The sequence below is a fragment of the Vanessa tameamea genome, chromosome 4, assembly GCF_037043105.1.
Source record: "Vanessa tameamea isolate UH-Manoa-2023 chromosome 4, ilVanTame1 primary haplotype, whole genome shotgun sequence".
NCBI classification, from domain to species: domain Eukaryota; kingdom Metazoa; phylum Arthropoda; class Insecta; order Lepidoptera; family Nymphalidae; genus Vanessa; species Vanessa tameamea.
In genome coordinates, this window is record NC_087312.1 from 3,605,359 (window position 1) to 3,627,865 (window position 22,507).

Genomic DNA, 22,507 nt, shown 5'->3' on the forward strand with positions numbered 1-22,507 from the left:
GCATTATTATCATCATTATTATTTTTGTAGAGAAAAAGATCTCATTTTATTTTAATTATTGATATTTCTTTAGATGCTTTTAAGGCATAGTTTATTATATGACTTGATTTATTGGATAAATACGTACTGTTAAGTAAAATTACCTCAAAATATATTAAATAGTTAACTAATACAACATAAAATAATAAAAATGACAAAAGGCTGTTATGAAGACTGAGATTGTTAAGTTTCAAAGTATTATTATATTGTTATTGATTTTAATTTCATTATAATTAGTACTTTTAAGATAAATATTGTTAGATTTTTGTTTCTATTGTTTGTTGATTACTTAGAAATATTAAATAAAACTAAGTCAAAGTAGTAAAAGCTAAGTGAATAACTTTACGTATGACAAAAGGCTGTATTGTAAACTGAAATAGTATTTTTTCCCAGTATTACGTATTAATAATAAATTATTTTTTTATTGTTACTAAGTGATTTTAATACTTAAACGACATCTGCCATTATTAAAACTAAGTCATTTGTACTATTTTAATTAAAATTCATTATAATTCTTTAAAAAATGTGTATTTTATCAGTACTATGTCACCCTAGTCAGTACCCTGGCAGTCAAATTCAGAAAATTTTAAATATCTTACAAACTACATAAAAAAGTGACTGGCCCAAATTGCAACAATATATTCATTAGATTTACCATCATATTCACCCGAATTTGTAATAATTTGATTAAATAACTATAGTAAACAAAATATTCTCAAGAGTTACCCAATTTTTGTATAATCACCCATTTGCATGTATTATATTTAATATATAAACGAATGTACGTGTTTGTGTAAACTGAACTCCTCTCAAACGAGTAGTGAGGGTCTTCCTTTTTGGCCTATGGGCCGAGCTAACGGGCCTCGAGGCTTGCCTCCTAACCCGGGCATGTCCTCAGCGGTAGCACGCAGCTACCGCGTCATGAAATTCTGACCTAATGGGTCAGGGTCCAATGGACCCAGTGGTATATCCGATATTGGTGGGTGTCTAGTCCGAGTGGGGGTCATATCCGAGTGGTTGTCATATCCGGTGGTTGCGTCTTCCAAACGATTGGACTTTTTTCTATGAAGTCTATTGTTGAGTGCAGGTGGCGCTGTGATCGGGTTTTTTATTTCACCCGTAAGAAGCGGTGTGGGCAGCTCCTATAGTATATACTATATTATGTCTACATTGTTTTTATATAGCGCAAATATTACAAAATATCTGCCAGGCAAGTCCGCCTTATTTCCATTTGTATTGGTCATAAAGTAATTAATTTAATAAATGACAGCGAAGTTAAAATATGATAAAATGTGACTGATAGGAAGGCTAATTAATCAATTTTCCTCGAAAGCAAACTCTCAATTAAATTTTGAGACAATTTCGTTTTTATGAACACTCACACTGGTACTCATCATAAAATACGACGAGTAAAAGTCACGTAAAGGAGAATGGAGGTAATGAAACACAATATTGTGGTACTGTTGCTAATGAATGACTCTGTTTAGGCCTGGCGGTTTTTACGATCAGCACGAGACACATCCAAACGAACAAACTTTAGCAGAGGATATATATTTTTATATTTATTCAGCTGACTTTCAAGGACTCTCTTAATACGATACTTACTAATGTTCCTATTCTAACCTCAATTTAAGCCTTTCGCTTGTTTTAGGAGTGGAGACGACGATAGCCTAAGGGGCCAGGATCGAATCTTCGTCTTTAACATAACAGGATGCTTGACGTACGGTAGGGTCGCTGTCATCGTTCTTTAGGTTGTTTGGCATAGACAATACACCGGAGTTACACCTTTTTATAGTCTAATGAGCCGATATGGCCCAGTGCTTAGAACGCGTGCAAACCGATGATTTCGGGTTCAAACCACTGGCAGGCACCACTGAATTTTCATGTGCTTAATTTGTGTTTATAAATCATCTCGTGCTCGGCGGTGAAGGCAAACATCGTGAAGAAACCTGCATGTGTCTAAATTCAACGAAATTCTGCCACATGTGTATTCCACCAACCCGCATTGGAGCAGCGTCGTGGCATATACTCCAAACCTTCTTAAAGGGAGAGGAGACCTTAGCCCAGCAGTGGGAAATTTACAGGTTGCTAATGTACAATAAACGTAATAGTCAGATAACAATTTTGTTGTTGTCAGAATTTGCGCTCTTATGTCATCGAAATTAAACTCATTTGAACGAAGCGTTTTGACAACCATTTTGCTTTAGAGCGTTGTTCGACCGTCTGTGTCTTCAAAGCATCGTCGTCATATTTATCGTATTTACCGCCAGCTATGATTGACGTTAGCGTATCTCTATAACCATTTTTTTTTTATTTTGAGGTTATATACTTCGTTTGGTGCGTTTTGATAAAAATATGAGAGAGACTTTTTATGATGCACGCACAGGGTGATATGAAAAATACATGATGAAGTTGCTGTGCCTGCCAACTGTGTGTCAAGTCGTTCGAAATGGACTTCTTTTTTTAAAAAAAGAATAATAGCTGTGCTACACTATTTTATTTTCAATAAGACAACCAACAGTAGATACAATATCGTATCATAATAACAAAATTAAATTTCAAAATTATCTAAGCAAATGTTCTATAATTTACAGGTAGTCTCACCAACCACTAACATATTGCACAATATGTATTAAAAATATAAATTAAATATAATCAAAGATTAGAAATAAGACTTATAATACATTTTTTAATTATTATATATATTAATTTATAATAATTAACATTATATTATTATTATTTTCTAATATATTTTATTACAAATTTAAATTAGTGAGTGTTTTAGTTGTGGTGTAAAATAATAAATTACATTTATTATAATATATAATAATAACTATTAATTTATTATGTATAAGAAAATTATTCTTATTTCATTGTGATTAATTATTTGAATGATATTAAAAACTATTTTAAATTACAACGAAGTAATATAACTCAAGCGCGTACATAAGTACATGCATCCTTTTTTATCATGAAAAAATTAAACGTGTAATTCAGTACAAACGGATTAAATGAAAATTTTAAGCTACAGCCTCGTTTGACTCATATATTAAATATAAAACGTTCACTCAAATACGACCTTGAAATTCTGCAAGAAACACACCCAACGAGGTTTTGCTTTAATGATTTTAAAGTGACATACAAGCTTCTTCTCCCCAAATTGTAAGTCTTAAATAATTAAGAGGGATAATAATTATTAATTAAATAATTATAATTATTATCCCTCCTCATTTCCCTATCTCGACTTTATTAAATAACCCTACGTTCGAAATAACTGTTAGATTAAATTTATCTGTGCGTTAATAGTCCGTCAAGACAAACGATTTTATAAATATGTTTATGTACAACTGTGTTTTCAGATACGACCTTGATATTAACTCAAACTCAAATTCCTTTATTCAACATAGAAGCATTACACTTTCTTATTGACGGTCAAATTAAACATTACCACCGGTTCGGAAAAAGGAACACCCTGACCTGAGAAGAACCGGCGAAAGAAACTCAGCGGGTCTTTAACGACCTACTAGTAACACGCTCAATAAAGTTTCACTGTAATGACTCTTTAAAATTACTTATTGACAATGATGTAAGTCCTGATTAGGATTAACTTTTAATTGTTTTAGTTTCAAATATTTTGTCAAAGTTACTTGCTGTTCTATAATACTAAAGTTTTGCAAACTATTTCATTAATCACGCAATGAATGTTCGTACGGCGGTTTCAACCGCATAAAAGTTTAACACCACGATACCGTGGATTGGATATCGTGGAGGCTCAAGTATCCTATTTCTGTTTGCTCGAGTAACAATCATTTGCGTGTGCTCATGAGTTTATTAATACAATTCAAATCAAAGACGAAAATTCAAAGCTATAAATATATATACATATATTTAAAGTCTTGTTGGCAAATTGTTACCTTTTCCCAGACAAACAACGGATTTTCATGAGTTTTTTTTCAATACATAGATTGATTCAAGAGGAAGGTTTATATCTATAATACATGTACAATATAGTAGAGAAACACTGATTATTTTAGAGGTTTCTAAAGTTACAACGTAACAAATAAACACATTTTTTGTGCTTACATTGCAAACGCTGGCTGATGAGATCAAAATAATGTACTACAGTTCTGTAGGTACACCTTAAAAAGGTCTTCAAAAAAACCCGCGATGGTATCTGTCTATCTCTTAGGGATAACCCACAATAACAATTTTATTCCTTTACTTTTAACGAGAAATTATGGCATATTTTCGAAGCGATTTTAGGCAATACAGCATTAATCACAGCATACCACACCACCAAAGCTTATAAAACACGTGACAGTTTATCACTTCGGATGTAAAGTGCTTGATTACTACGATCGGCTGAGCGTACCATCTACGGAGAAGACGAAATTGCCAATATTCAGTTGCTCAGCAGCCGGTAATTCATTCTATTCCGTTTTAATGTCTTAGTTCCAATTGAAGTTACAATGTTGTTCGATTGATGACTCTCATCGCTCTGTTGTTCAGTATCACCTTCATAAATTAATTCCTAGAGTATTCATAAAATAATATAAAATTTAAAAGCCAAATAATTTTATTTACAGTATTATTTTTGGACTATTCTACTGTTATTTATTTTAATTATGTTAGATCCGGATTTAATGTTGTTGATTAATTTAAATATATTTATTTGGATTTCATCGGTCAATCTTTTGGAATCTTAGTAATAGCCTGTAAATATCCCTCTACTGAGCCCTCTTCTACCTTTAAAGAGAAGGTTTGGGGCTTATTCCACCACACTGCTCCAAAGAGGTTGGTGGATACACAAGTGTCAGAATTTCATCGGAATTGGACACATTCAGGTCTCACGATGTTTTCCTTCACCGCCAAGCACGAGATGAATTATAACCACAGATAAAGCACGTTTAAAATCAATGGTGCTTGTTTGGGTTTGAACCCGCAACTTGGGCCATCTCTACTCTAGCCCGCACGAAACCAACTTCCATTTAGTTATTTCCGTCATGATACGAATTAAATTGTACTATTAATCATCATTACATGGTATAAAACAAAGTCGCTTAACGATGTCTGGCCCTATCTATGCTTAGATCTTTAAAATTAACACAACGGATTTTCATGAGCTTTTTTCAATAGATAGATTGATTCAAGAGGAAGGTTTATATGTATAATACATGTACAATATAATAGGGAAATATTGATTATTTTAGAGGTTTCTAAAGTGATGTCGTAAATAAACACATTTTTTGTGCTTACATTGCAAACTCTGGCTGACGAGATAGATCAAAATAATGTACTACAGTATTGTACACCTTAAAAATGTCTTTAAAAAAATCCGCGATGTTATTTGTCTATCTCTTACTTTTTAAGATAAATAATGGCTTATTTTCGAAGCGATTTTAGGCGATACAGCATTAATCCTTATCCAATTAAGTACCTTAAATACATTTTGCATTTAATATAAATAAATATGGCCCTTTACAGCATGTAATTAAAATGAATATTTTCGAAGGCATTAAAGATTTAAAACGCAGGCACATAGGGGTTTATATTGTCTAATGACTGAAAAACTGTGAACGTTGTAAGAAATTCTGTATTATATTTAGTATCAGCATTGCACCCGTGCGAAGACAGACGGGGCGGGTCACTATTTTTTTTAAATATTAACCATTCATATACTTGTTTAAATGATTGATCTCGTACAACGATACAGCAGAGCCATCGATAAAATAATCTCTCTTTTTGTATTTCCGGCGTATATTATAAAGATGAAATGAAAAACAAAATATCAAAAACGTCAGGTCTTTCTGTAGTGCGAGTGAAAACGTACTCTATAATAGATGTAATATAGCTCCCCGTCTGTCCGTGACCACGGCAGATACGATCCTGTCGCAACATCGAGCAATTTAAAAGGTACGACATTCAAGCTTGGAAAATGAAAAAATAAATCGTAGTTTATATTTTATTTTTAGCGTGTACCTTGAATACTTTTTAAGGTCAAAGACGTTAAAAAAAATATTTAAAATATTAATAGTATGTGATCACGTAAGAAACGTATCGTAATAACATCGCAGTTATCGTATAAGCACTCTTTGTATATGTGTGTGTACACAAATTTAACCCACAGAAAAAATATATAATATTTTTTTATATATAAAAAATTAATAAATTGTATATAATATAATTTATACAAGATGAAGACAGGCCCACTAGTTTAGCTTATGAAATAATTGTACTTATCACATCACTGATGTTATAACGTTCTGTTAAATGTCGCATATTCATCAATAATAATGAACAGATTGAAAGGGTCAGATAAATAACTTAACATTTGTTATAATAAAAATGTCTTAGATTTAAACTACATATTGATCTTTTACGCAAGGTACAAAGTTACAATTGGCTTGGTTACCACACTAACTAAAGGTAAATATCAATTTACTAATATTATTGGGATGTACGTTCATTATTAGTTCAAATATATTTCCGATGTCGCCCTTCATCCCAGAAGGGGTTCTGATATTGATTTGGCATTTCATTAGCGGCCTATGGAACAGTAGTCGCGTCGTTCATCAGTAGTCTGAAGTAGGCTGAGGATTTGAGCCACTCAGTTAAACAGAATCAGTCAGCGGATATGGTCCGTAATATAATGCAAGAGGTCAAGGTTGGTTAAGCAAGGACTCAAAAATAATTGATTTTGAAAATCAGTAGAGATTTCATAATGCATCCTACAGGCATATATATATATATATATTATAAAGTCACATATATATTCCATATATTTCTCTTACAATAATAAATAATGCCAAGGAAAATAAAATAATGATGAATATATTATGTACATTAAAGAAGCACGTTTTATCATAAACGGAAATTCTACAGTAAATCAGTAAAACTATTCTGTAAAAATCGCACTCGAAACTCGCCGCAGAACACGATCGTGAAATATTACAAAGTGTTATGCGACATTGACTAGAACCTAATATTTAAAGAATATGGTATTCATATGTTATGGAACATTAATCAGTTTTCAACATTTCATGAATGAGATACAAAGTGAATTATACAATAACTCTAATTTGTACATCTACTAAAATAGAGTTCTAAATTCTGAGAATATATATTCACTTCAAACGCAAAACCTTCTCGCAATTTTGTTTTTAGAACAATCAATTACTTCAATATATATTTAATAACAGTTCTATATTGAAATATCTGTTATATAAATATAAGGAATTTCACCATCGTCTTAGAATTCGTTGTACAAGTATATATTGAAAATGAACAGTGAACCAGTTAATAAGGGGTCCTCTTCGCTCAGCATAATTGAATAATTCGTCGTAAATTATCTTTATTGATTCGATTCATTTAAATATATTTTATATTCAATTCCACGGCATAATTGACTGTGATTGTGTTTTTTTTTTTAGAATCTCTTCGAGATTTGTTAACTTTTTATTGCAAAGCAAATGTTCCATCTACGTATAATAATAATAATAATAATAATTTTATGAACAACGATCGTGTATATATATGAAATATTTTTGAATAAGTTTGAGGTAAATTATTCCTCTATCATTCCATTGATTTTTTTGTGTCACATTGGTTCATACTATACGCTGAAAATATTTATTTGAAATTAAAAAAGATTACAATTAAAATTAAATCATTCTTGCAAATAATAAAACTGTTATACATATATAAAGATGTGTTACGTCCTATTTCCGATTTGTTATCCCTCAGAACGTTTTTATAAATTGTTCTAGCTTTCTTTCTGATTGTGTTACGTGTAAGCTTATTATCATATTTGATAATGATCTATTCACTTGTAAAACAACACGAAAAATTAAAAATAAGGGTAATCATATAATCTAATTTGTATTTTTTGTGCTGAGTATGCTCTTACGTTAATCGTCTAAAGCACGCTAAGACTTCTTGTAAACACGGGCCTCACATAATATTAATGAACGCGGGTAATTCAACGAGGAGGGGCGCGCCTTTATGAAAGAATGGATCTATATTTTTTATAAAATAACAACGTTTTGGAAGAAACAGTATATTTTGCGCGCAATCAGTGCGTTCAAATAAAAAAAAAAGCAAAAAACATTTGGATCCGACTTAGTACATATATTTCACATAAGTTAAACATCTTTTCATCAGTTACGTTTCAGTGAAAGGCATTAAAACATTTACTTAAAAAAAATACCTTGATTTTCTCCGTCATCGTGCTCTAACAATGAACACTTTTCTAAGCGATATATTAAAGCTTTGACTGTGTCAAAAATGAAGACGTCAAAACCCGTATAATCCAAGTGGCAGAGTACATCACTAGCATTCGTCATAAAAGATAAATTTCCAGTAGAATACTATGAAAGTCATTTCAGTTGTATTCAAACGTTACTTTAACATCGAAGCGAGCTTGGAACGGAAATTGTCGACGCAGTGTAGTTCTATAAACCGTTACGTTATACTCGCTAGAATATTTAGTTTCTCGTTAATAAAATGTGTAACATATACGTAATCAAAAATAAAAATGTATGTTGTCTATGCGTTTCTATACCATTTATCAAATTTTAAGGAAACTTTAGCAAGTGGTCTACCTGAAGGTTCCTGGCTCAAACAAAAAGATATTTTTGTTTCTTTTTTATTTTGATATATAAATGTTACATGTCGCAATCCAGGAGGGGTAGCTATTAATTATAATAAAATAGTTTATATTGTGCCTAACATTTTATGAAATATATATAAAAATATTTAAGTAGATATGTAAAAACTTAATTGCAAGATTATCGGACTAATATCGCGCTAATCGTAAGACGTAGAGCGTAGAATGTGACCCAGCCAGGTGACCCAGTAAATTAAACTAAAACTAAAGATAGATGTCCAGGACACAACCGCGTACTTTTGATGACACAATATGGAAAATCTTCACACGTCTGTGACATAAACTGAATCGGATTAATGATCGTATAGAGACCGTACTACACAAGAACTCAAATTTTATTTATTTATCTATACATATAATAAAATTGGAGTGTCTGTTTGTAATATTAAAATAACCGCCTTTTACTAAATTTATATGTACGTATACACGGTACATATACCTAAATGACATTTTTTACAATTTTTGTCTGTCCGTCTGTTTGTTCCAGCTAATCTCTGGAACGGCTGGACCGATTTTGACGGGACTTTCACTAGCAGATAGCTGATGTAATAAGGAGTAACTTAGGCTACTTTTTAATCAACTTCAAAAAGGAGGAGGTTATCAATTCGTCTGTATTTTTTTTTTATGTTTGTTACCTCAGAACTTTTGACTGGGTGAACCGACTTTGATGATTTTTTTTTATTTGAAAGCTAGTGCTCCCCTTGTGGTCCAATTTGGTCCAGTTCTGATGATGGTATCCATAAGAAAACCATATAAGTCTTAAATTTGCATTAAGTATGTGCGCGACAAATGGACGAATAAGTCAATATCACGTCAACCAATTTTGATGATTCTTTTTTTATTGGAATGCTTATAGTTCAAAGACAGTTTGGTGTCAGTTTGGTTAGGTTCGGATCATGGGATCCATGACAAAGTAACCGAACTCTTCAATTCTGAGTAGCATATTAATGATACTCGATCGAATCTTTTGTTGCGTCAAATCTCAAGTTGTTTTTAAAATTGTAACATGATAAAAATTATTAAGCATTAATTTTTTGTATATCAGATTTAGTGGTTTGGCCATGAAAGAGCAACAGACAGACAGAGCTACTTTTAATTATTGCATTTATAATGTTAGTATAGATGTCTAGTACAAAGCGTACCATTATTTTTCAATTCTCATCTTAAATGCAGTCTGACAGGCATCGCTCTTCATGACGTCCATCTTCCTTATTTATAAACCGTGTACAAGTTTCATTTCTGTACAATAAAGTGATTTTTTATCGTACCAAGTTGTATTGTACATTCTTCGGGAACGAAAGAAGAACATAATATGATTTTTTTTCAACAAAAAAGTAATCACCAGTTCTTCTATAACAATGGAAAAATAAAGTAAGGCTAAAACGAGACTTAGCTAACTTATCACGCAAACTTTTAAGCGATCGCCATTAAAATTTGTCAGGTGGATTTTGGCTACTGTTTTATAAATTATATTGTAAAATTAGATTTTTATATTATAATTGGAAGTAGAATTATTCCATAAGAAAAAACTCGAAACTTACCAAAGTAATGCATTGTAAGATTTCACTTTGTATCTCACTTGTGAAATATTGACAATTGCCTCACAGTTAAATGCCATTTTGATACGTGTAACCTATACATTTTATAATTATTAAAGTCACTGGTCGCATATCACATTCTGATATTTCAAGGTCGTGTTCTGCAGTGAGTTTCGAATTTCTTGTTACAGAATAGCCATACAGAACACGAGAGTGAAATGTAAGAATATAATATTTGACATTAACTCCAATAATTATTAAAGGATACTCGTATCAAAACGGCGTATCACCGTAAGTCAGTTGCAAAACTTTCGAGTAAGATGCGAAGTGAAACTAACAGAAGCGCACTGCATTTACCAGTTCACAAAATATTGGAGTGAAGATCAAAATTAAAACACATTTGGATCGTAACTTGATGATTTATGTCGTGTCTGTTAGAACTGAGCACAACCGTTTATGCGCGTGATTTTAAATATTATGTAAGCTACTGAAATCTTTTAGCAGATTATGTTCTCTTATTTGCATATTGTTCTTATCTTAAATCACAGACGTCTGCAGACCATGCGAACAAAAATTCCATCCTGCTAACATGTTATGTTAATTTGTTAAATGTTATGTCACTTTTAAACTAACCACTATCTTTCCCTTCGTCCCAAATAACATAATAATATAATATTAAGGCAAAGAAGACAGAATCTGTTTTATGTAATCAGAATATTATGCAAAACGAGTGGAACGTAACGTATGCAAATAAAATTTCCAGGGCTGAGCTCCGAGCTTGGCGGCGGAAATGAGAACAAATGATGGAGGCAATACTCTTACCCACGGTAACATATTATTTAAAATGTAAGCCATATTTCACGCTTTAAAAGATTTTCTTTGCATGAATTTCATATTCTTTTCACTATAAGAACTATACTGTATGTTGGTTGTTGAACGAGCTCCTAACCTAAGCCCAGCAGTGGGATTTACAGGCTGATACTTTACTTTTTATAGCAATTAAATATGTAATACGTAACGCACCTCGGACCCACATGAGAGTAGAGAGCGTTATGTTTGCCGTCAACTCATAATATGACCTGATCTTACCCCTAAATCTCAAGACAGGCGACAGATAATTCACACCAAAAAGCACGTATTTCCTTTGAGAAAGTAATGGTGGTGAAATTATATAACGTATGATTTGTTGAGTAGAGATAATTAACTCCTTGCAACAATAAGATTTTACTGGGTATTCGGTGATGGAATAATATGTCCGAATAGGACCACATCTCCAAGAAATCTTCTTGTAAATAAAAATTGATGGATGTTCTTGTTTAAAAATGGATGATGTCGGTTTTATTTGTAGTTGATTAATCGAATTCGATACTGTTTGACCGATCACCGTCAAAGTTGGCAAATATATTGCACATATATGAAAACGTCTGCCAGGAATGGCTCGTAAGATATATTCTTATATATAGTGTATAACTATTGTGTATTTTATTTAATATAAACTAAGACTTAACGACTTAACCGAGTTCTACCGAAGTTCTAGAATATTCATGAGTGAAGATAGGTTTCGTGGGAATCTAAACTTGATAAGTCCGACCGCTGAGAGATTGGGCTTCTGACGTCTGTCCGTTGATCATGAGCGTCATGATTGTAGTTACGTAATAAATATTTGACATAACATTGTAACCGCGCAATGTGAATTAATAAAAATATTGTTTTCCATATGTAAAATTTAATGGAGTTGATATTACGTTATCGCCAGTGGAAAGGATGAAACGCTAAAGCGCCAAAATGGTACTTTTGGAAAATGAGACTTAATGTAAACGTGTTTAAACTCATTTTTCAATAGTCTCATTTGGGCGCTTTAGATTTCCTTATTTTCCAATACATATAGGTTTTATTTTAATTCTTTAGTAGGGAACATGAACGATAAATAATTTCATTTTAAATTCTTAATCACCTCAAAGATAGATCGTTCATTCGATTGAACCTATTAAGAATGCATTCTCTCCGTGACTGGACATAAGTTAAATTTGGAATTAAATGTATGATAATTTCATATTTTAATTATAGTAATAAATATACGAATGTTGTTTTTTTTACGTCAAGAAGAAATTCTCGCTTTTCTTTAAAAAATGACGTGATACATATTCATGTTTTCCGCAAGTAAGGGTTCCGTGAGAAAACCTAGATTTCGTGAAGGACCTGCCTTACATCGCATACTTTCAGAACTTGCTAACAAGATATACATGTATAAAAGTATCACTATGCCAACATATAATGGTATTTATTCTTAAAAAAAGATAATGTCAACTCAAGTATATATTTATGAATTAAGATTGAGTTAGGAGCTATATTTGCCAAACATCAGTACTGTTGTGTTCCGGTTTGAAGGGTGACTGAGCCATTGTAGATACAGGCACAAGGGACGTAATATCTTAGTTCCCAAGGTTGGTGGCGCATTGGCGATGTTAGGAATGCTTTATATTTTTTACAGCACCGTTGTCTATGAGCGTTAGTGACCACTTACCATCAGGCAGATTTGCTCGTCCGCAAACCTATATATGTATGTCATAAACAAATATAAATAGTCACAGATGACAATATATAAAGTACGTTCAGTACCATTTTCTTCGTCAGCTTGTCAGCCGATATTTTTCTTTTTTATCTTTGCTAGCTATTGCCGAGAAAAAAAAATATGGAAATAAGTTTATGATTTTATAATTACAGTTAATGTCCGGCATTCAAGATCGTGGTCCGCGGCTGGTTTTTTGTTATTGTTCTTGCATAATAGCTCTACAGATCTCAATGCTCTCAAAATTATATGAGCTTCCGTCAGTTAAATTGGCATGTACTTAGTTCTGAAACACAAATATATTATAATATGAGAGTATTATTTTTTTTTATTTATATAATTATCTATATACTTTTTTATTTATTATTTTATTTTTTAATTAATAGGAGACTAAAATTATTTAAGTATATTGGATAAACCCGCGGCTTCGTCTTTGTAGAATTGTTTGTTTGTGACGAAGTTCCTTCAAGAACTTAGGTACATGCAACCCTTCATCCCTTTGGAGGGTTCAAACTTGCTTCTTACAAAATTTAATCAAAATTGGTTATTTCATTTAGACGTGAAAATGAAACAGACAGACAGTTGATTTCGCATTTATAATATAAGTAAGTATTAATAAATATATAACTTAAGTTTTCTAATTAATTATATACTTTCTATCAACGATATTATACACGTAAGAAGAAGTATATTATTATATCTCTCGGTATATTTATCCGTTATTATGTGAAACCTTTTTATAACGATATTTCGTTGATGTCAAATTCCATTTAAAATACCCTGCGGTTTGTAGTTAACATTAAAATTATCGTACATGTATGTGCCCTGAAAGAGAATATATTACAAAATAAGTATCTAGTACATTATTATTTTATATTTAATTTGTATGACAGACAAAAGTAAAATAAACTTAGTTGTAGGTCTTTGATCATATGTTCTACCACCAAAACAGTAATGCTTATTATTGTTGTGTTCCGGTGAACGATGAGTGAGTCAGTGTAACAGACGCAAGTGTCATAGCATCTTAGTTACTTAAACTGCTAGATCTATGGGTGGTAATTGTACATCAAGTGGACTATTTGCCAAGCAATTGTTTTTTTTTTAATCTTTAATGTATACTTTATTCTCAGATCTCTTTGTAGTAAGACTCATATAGCGGCGGTCCAACGGTTATATAAACATACTATTGATATAAATATTTTTTTAATTAATTTGAACCTAAGCACGCACCACGCAAAGGACTTTTCTGATTATTACAAAGTTGTTTATGAAAAATTTATGTGTTAATATATATTTAACGTCTTGCTAAATATGTCGGTCAATCTTAAATACTAATTTGAGCAAGAAATACTGTTATACGATAAGTATCGAAATTATTTAAATACTGGCCTTGCTCGCATTTTAGAATGGGCTTTAAGCCTGAAATTAATTTCATTTTCGTTTACCTTATTCATTTAAAATTTACGAGCAACCAAACCAAAACAAAATAGTTTAACCTTGTAGCTTATGAACGTTTAAATTTTACGTTCGGCTAAATTTGTAGAAATTCTTTGCAAACTATGTTTGGGTCAATACGTTAAATATTGACACGCTAAAACTTAAAAGAACTAAATTATAAAGTTATATATTATAAATTATAAATATATCCTTTTAAAGTTCGAAAATAGAACATTTATAATCACTTGTACTATCTATTTGTGTTTGTTGCAATCTGGCAGAGAGAAAGATCAAACAAGAGATATGACGGCGATTTGTTGGTTCATACAATTGGTAATATTTTAGAGAATAGTACAAGACACCTTTGCCAATTCAATTCTAAATTCAATTTTTTAGTACATATTAAAGTAGTTATAAAAAATAATAAAAAGAACTACCGGCTCGAAAAAGAAAACACCCAGAAATGAATAGGAATTATGAAAGAAATGTATTATTTTTGTTAAGTTTTATAATCTCTTATAAAGTACACTATAATTTGAATTCTTAAATATCCCGCTGAGTTTCTTTCGCCGGTTCTTCTCAGGTCCGAGGTGCTAAATTCCGAACCGGTGGTAGATTTTTGACAATCAATAAGCAAGTGTAAACACTTCTATATTGAATAAAGATTTTTGATTTGATTTGATTTAAGAAATGCTATAATTATTAAAGTCATATTTTATTATCTTTCTTATATTATGTTCTTTTATTTTCTTCTAATTCAGTAACAGAGTGAGATTGGATACGGTATTCTGTTGTTCAATTCTATACAATGCCTCACTAAAATTTGTTTTCTGGATAGAAGATTAACAGGCGTCATAGAGAGTCAAAATATCTAACTTCAACATTTTTCGGAGCGTACATTTAATTAAAGAGTATTTATAATAAAATTAAACTAAAATTTTCGATTTTTCAACTTCATCTACTACAGAACAAATATCATACAGATAGCTGCTCCATTTGTCCAAAATAGAATGCCTTTAAGGCAGGCATTGAATCTTGAAATTAGCCAATTTCTACCAGGCGAGCCGTAATAACGTCGGTTAAGATATTTCCTTTCGGTAATTTAATTTTTTAACCACAAATCCTGCAGTTTTACTTTTACTTGCTAATATTATTAAACGGGTAGTGGGTATTATCCGCAACAGTAACGCAAAAATGTAAGTTGATACTATTGGATCTATTTAGTCTTCATTGATATCTGATGATAAGGACAATTTTTACATTGTTATACTTTTTACTGCTCAATTTTATGATTTTTGTTTTCTTATTGGTTAAATCATTGGTTAAATATAGTAGATTTACACTAAGCTAATATATTGTTAAATCATTCACAAACGATACTACACATGCATAATAAATTAGTTAAGTTTATTATTGAAGGTCCTATTGTTTGTGAGTATAGAAGAAATTTACAAAACAACAAATAAGAGTTATTAGTGTAAATGAATAAGAGAAAAGGTCTAAAGGATGGTCCCTGTGGGACCCCCTATTAGCTAAGATCCCAAAAGGGTTCCTTTTTCTTTCATTTTATGCCGACCCTTTGAAATCAATTGGCTTGTTAAATAAATTTAATTCTACCATCAAACAATACATCACACATTGTATTGCTTGAGGGAGCCAGTGTAACCAGACACAAGGGTCTTAATATCTTAGTTCCCAAAGTTGGTGGCGTATTAGCAATGCTAGGAATGGTTAATATCTCTTGCAGCGCCAATTTTATTATTTATAGGTGGTGATGGCTACTAAGCATCAGGTAGGTCACCTGATTTGGGATATTTAATAATTTTAAAGTTACACGTAACATATCTTTTCACAGTTAAACTAGTCGTGTAAGTCATATAGAAAAAGCTAATTAAAATATTAATATTCTGATTTACAAATTCGGAAACCTATACCTTATTTAAGAGTACAATGGACCTGTTAACTAGATTAATTAATTTTTAAATACTATATAAAATAATCTTATTTTTATATGTTTAAAATGTTGCTACTCACCTGCTTCATTAAACGAAAATCAAAACATAATCAACTTTTGCGTTGAATTTCAGTACATAAATGTCAATAATATTCTTGATATATTATTAACAGGATTAAGTGCATCGTCCTAAAGTAAAATATTTGTTATTATGTATAAGTTTGAAATAATGTCAGTATCGAAGGTTACAAGTAACCCCAGAGATTACTTAGCTGTAACTTTTTATTGGCTTCAGCATTTCAGAGGCTTCATAAAGGTTACTGAAATGAAGGTCGGATAGATTTTTTGCCGTAAGCAGTTATATAGTTACTTACCGAATATCGGATAAAGTCAGAAGACTTAAAAAGTGAGAAATAGCTCATAGAAGTTTCAGTGCGTTGCTATATAACGTAATGATATATAATCTTTACCGACCTGATCATATTTGGTAATTTTTTTTTTATTGGTAGATTTTGTGCAAGTCCTAATGACATCTAACCTTCAGGCTGACATAGGTTATTACTGGATATAGGTACTCTGGTACGTAAGTAAATACATGCATGCTATGATCTGCCTACATCAGAATGAAACTCTGTTTGAGGGGTGCCGTTTCGGGGCTTCAGGGTTTTGCTTTTAGCGGCCATTATTGGCAAAGATATCTCGCAGCTGAGCGTGATAAATGCCATGCTGGAAGGAGATGGTCTCTTTGAGCGATAACCTCATGTCACAGAAGGAGGACCGCTGACTCTCTTCGCTGAAGAAGAAGGTGTCAGCAATGCGTACCTTCTCGTAACGCCGTAAGCGTCGCAGAGACTAGGAGGGTTCTCTGTACTCCAGAAACTCCTCTAGATTGGACGCCCGCATAGGCGGGCTAACAGTCGAGGCGTCACGGTTTTAATCACAAGCAATCCCGTGGCGCCCTTTAACGCAGAGGGTTTAGCTGGTTTTCTAGGAGGCATTCCGGCACTCAGCTCTCGAATCCATCGTACAGCGGAAATGCGTTTTCCAGCAAATAATAAAAAAAATCATCATCACGTTTACTTCGTATATATATAATTATTATACAGTTTGAAGGGTAAGTGAGCCAGTTTAATTACAGGCTCAGAGGTCATAACATCTTCATGCCTATGTTGGTGGTGCATTGATGATGTAACGGATGTTTATTATTTTTAAAGTGCTAATATTTATGGGCGATCGTTACGACTTACCATTTTCAATAAATTATAAATGAATACCTACGCTCTCGAAGCTCAGGACAAACCTGGTGAATACAAATTAACCATTAGACGTGGATTTGTGGTTAACCTTAAATTTTGAATGACATTGTAGTTGACTTAAACGGGACATTGATTTTAAATATAAAACCTACTGAACAGGAAACATAATGAGATTTTTAATCAAGTTTCTCTCACAAGTTTTTCTCGCATGTTTTTAATTAAACGATATAATTATTAGTTTTATAGATTAGAACCAGTGTGAAATCAATTGTTGTGGTTAACATAAAATAAGTATATTATTTTAATATATACATTTTGTTAATTGTTTGCTACTAAGGAACATCTACTTGAAAATAGCGTAATTTTGTGTTACTAACACTAATAGTATGTTCATTCGATACATAATTCTTTGTTTAATAATTAGTAGCTCGAGGTAAATCTTCCGGTAAAGTACATTTACTTACGTAAGAATTATTAACATTAACTCCTTAAATATACAAATATGAATTAAAAATAATTACTGTATAAATCATGAACGTCGTGTCGTTGTCGTGGAATGGTGGCAAGAATGCTAGCAGCATTACCCCGTTGAATCGTAATTCCGATCCTCTGGGCAAAACACGAACTAGCCCTTCTGTCACCAGCGGAGGCAATAATGTTATAGTTGTAATGAAAAAAAAAATCTAATAATAATATTTTATTTTTTTTATAAGATCTCGGGCAAAGCCTTTGCCTGTAGTTCATACGTTCAAGAAAAAAAAAGTATAGCACGTTATTTCACTTTCATATATAAAACACTCGCAATCAACCTGCGATACCTCTTAAAGTCCTGTCGCTGCCATGAAATATGTTACGACAAAAATTCCCGATTGCAATTTAAATCTTTTCACCCGTGATATCAAAGTATGCTTGGATCAAATGGTATTTTAGAAATGGCATCAAACGTAACAAAAATTGTTACATTTTTATAGAACTATGTAGGCAAAATTGCACCGTAAAAAAAATTAATCATTCCTTACATCTCCAATACGCCACAAGCTTGGGAACCAAGTTATGTCTCTTTTACCTGTAGTTACACTGGTTCACTCACCGTTCAAACCGGAACTCAACAATATAAAGTATTGCTGGGGGGCGGTAGAATATATGACGAGTGGGTGGTACCAACCCAGAGCGCAATTCAGTTAAATTTGTTAAATAACTTGATTACGCTCATCACTCCGACATTGAACTAATTTTACAATTATTCTGTAAATAATATATTCGTACTCTGTATTTTTTATATTAAATTACTTAAATCATGTTTGCACTTGTATTTTATACGTTCATACCTCGTTCATCCTATTGAGTTGTAGCTGTTTACAAGTGTTGCAAGTGTTTCTAATATAATACGTACTGTCAAAGACAATTAAGATGGCGCCCGAGTCGGGTCTCACGTATATTAACAAAAAAATTAATATTGTTACACGTGCTGGACAAATCTATATTTATAATGTAGGTATATATATCAACTATTCGTTGGTTTAGGTCTGGATATATGGCTGCAGATACCGAGGTCCGAGGGTTTAAGCTTCAGGTTGGGCCGATAAAAAGTTTTATATCGAAAAAATCTCAGTACCATCCGGGAGTTAGGAAGTTGGAAAATTGTACTCCCGTGCCCGAGGCACGTACGTAAAGCCTTTGGTCCCGCGCCTAAACTCTTTTCGATCGTGTCGGATTTCGCCCATCGGATTATAAGATTGAGGGCACAGAGAGTGCACCTGTGCTTGTGCACACACTTTTTCACTTTAATATGTCCTGCGTAGTTGGCTGCTCTCCCGTGGGATTAGCGATATCATCATAATGTATAAATAAAATTTAAAATAAATTCGCTTTCTGTCTCTGTTTGTCTCTCCACTTTTTTCTTCGTAACCACTGAATACATTTTGATTGGATATTCATTAATAAAGTGAGCAAGGAATGTTTGAATACATATTTTGTAAATGTTTTGCACGAAATAGCTTAAAAAATGAAGGTGTTTTATCTAAAAACTAAAAAATTGAAAAGTATGTAATGTCATACGCTTAAATGGTTTAAGCTGACTAAATTATAGGAGATAAATTCAAACAATGTACTCGATTATAGATCTTAAAAAGGTCTACGGAAAAGTTCGTGATAGTATATGTCTATATTTTTTAAAGTACATATTTAATATTGATTAAAATTATCTTTTAAAATTTATCATTCGAATGAAAATTTTAGAAGATATAACCGTTTAAGATTATGTGGAACGAGAAAAATCGTTCGCTGTAAAACGGGTGGCGGAATAATTGCCGTAGTAATAAAGGTTTGAACTTGGCAGTTCAAATTATCCAAATTTGAATATATCTCTTGGACCCATTTTGATATATATTTACAATAAAATAATTATACATGTATCTCATTTATGACATACTAAATAAACATATCTACTTAAAATTTTATTGCTAAATATACTTAATTTTATTTATGAATAAATTGGAGACTTCCGAAACCGGGTCGAGGTTAGTACGAAATAATTGAATTTGTAACAATTTTTTTTTATATTCAATTGAGGTAAAAGAATTGTAAATTTGAATATCGAACTCGTGAAAATATTTGTTTTTATATAAATATTTCTTACCGATTTAAAAAAATGCTGTCACGTTCGGCTATGCATTGACCTTAGGGTCATGTTTAGTTTAGTGTTAATAAACAGTCTGTAAATGTGCCAAGGCTGACCTAATGCCTCCTCTCCTTTTGAGGAGCAGGTTTGGAGACCATTCCACCACGCTTCTTTGATGCATTTTCGTACACATGTTTCATAGAATTTAACTGAAATTAGACACATGCCATGCATGATTATAAAGACAAGTTAAGAATGGTGCGTGTCTGGGTTTGAAGCTGCACTCATCAGTTAAGATGCATGCGAAACTACCTTCTAAACATGGAGCGTCTCGGTTTCATTTTGGTATATGGAATTTTATATTTAGATCATATATAATACCACATCATATAAAACTCTTTAGATCTATGGATCTAATATAACAATCGCCGTCTAATACGAAATTTACAGTTCAATAACTATTCATACGAGTTAATGAGTTCCCTTTAAATACCATTCCATTTCATGAATTTGAAAGGGCAAAACGATATAACGAAGTGAGATACACCACGAATACAAAACAGTAAATTTATGTATATTATTTCTTATAAAATACTATGGAAAGGTAATTTATGCCGTCTCTCGAGATATTCGAATGTGTATGGATGGCATATAAATCAAATCATGTTTGTTTTCGAGCAAACTTAACAACCATTGTTAAAATTCTAAATATTGAAATTCTACCACGGTTCGAAAAGCTTCTAGCGAGAATAATCGGGAGGACAAGCGTACTTTTCAAAAAATCTGTTTTACAGTTATGGCTAATGTCGGACCGGCTACTTTAGAATACACGTATCATCATTCAGAATATAAACACAAAAAAACTTTATACAATTAGTAGTAAGAAGCACGTTTAAATCTTCATGTAACATAACTATTTTAATTATTTTATGCATCATCATATGAATTCATACTTTTGATATAGCTTATATTTAACATACGAATTTGTTATAAGAAATAATTTTAACTATATTATAGTTATTTATATAGCTATTTACAAGTATTTGAAAAACGAGTAAAAACTCGACAAAACTCACATTGAATCGGCACAGCCTTGTTATTTTATAAAATAAATTGTCATGCAACCGAAAACCGTTATTGTTAACCGAGCTTTAACTTTAAATGATTTATAATACGTTACAACATTGATATTTTTAATACCTTTGCATTTTTATAATCATATCAATGAACTGAGTGACCAAGACACCTGCACAGTGCACACTTCATCATAAAGGTTCCTCGCGTTAGACTCTAAAATATCTTAATTAGTTTCAAATAATAAACAATAACTTCTACTCGACTTACTCTTAATACAATTAACTTAGTTTAAGAACTATTATATTGCAATACTAAAGAAATAATCTTTCTAATTCAATACAATATAGACAATTGTCAACGAGTAAAAAATATTATATACAGAAACGATACGCCCTTTATAAATTTGACGTTTTAAATTAGAAATTTAAAGCAATTCTTGTATATGAATTGTTTAAAAGCAGCTTTTAAATAGGTTCACCCAGTGACGCTCGGATTTGCATGCAATGCATGTCAAACATAAAAGTAAACGCTATGCAGAACAACATTAGTAAAAAGTTTAATTAAATCTAATGAACATACCAATCTGACGATCCAGTTCGTGTATCAGCAACGAAACTCAAACTTGATCATTTATTCAACACATAAAATAACAATTCTAACACAATAGTATATCATCCATCAAAATAATCACACGACGATCGTAAAACCTACGAATTTCCGCTAAATACACGCGTAATTTCATACATACAATTATTTTAATTATGATTTACTTTGTTCTAAGGAAAACCGGAGTTGCTAGACTCGTGTGTTAAAGCGACGGGCACCGTCTGAATTTTGGAGGGGACTGTTTGTTGTCGACTTTGCGCATGCGAAACCACCCTTATAACGCTTTCCAGCTATTCAACTTGATCTGCGTTACAGAGAGTAATCTATCGCTGTGTCGACACGGAATATGTGTGTGCAAGAGTTTGAAGCGAGAAGTGTTCAAGCCGTTTTCATACTTTTAAAAGACTTTACGTTAACGGCATAAAAGTTATATTTGGTTGTTAATTGTGATGAGGCGAGCGAATTATATACTGCTGCCGTGAGCGTTCTAGATGAGCGACACATTCAGCTGTTCAATGGTTTTCTGTTATAATTATTTTATCAAATAATATACCTATCTAAGGCAAGAGAATAAATAATACCAATATTTTCGAATTTTTCTTTTCTTATAATTTGCCAATCTAAGTTGCCAAATTTATGCGTATTCGATATAAAAATATATATTATGATATATCCAAATTTGCTTGGTGAAAGTATAAATAGTTGGTGGGTGGTACCTGAACGAAAGCACTAACAGGTGGTAACGT

At 31.9% G+C, this 22,507-nt stretch overlaps 1 protein-coding gene across 1 annotated transcript in view; it reads right to left on the minus strand.

The window, feature by feature from the left end:
• Ndae1 (Na[+]-driven anion exchanger 1) overlaps positions 1-21,924 on the minus strand; it is a 69,672-nt gene extending 47,748 nt beyond the window's left edge. Inside the window, exon 1 of the mRNA XM_064220627.1 lies at positions 21,735-21,924. The gene's annotated coding sequence lies outside the window, so the exon portion shown is untranslated. The remainder of the gene's footprint in view (positions 1-21,734) is intronic.
• Between the last annotated feature and the right edge of the window lie 583 nt (positions 21,925-22,507).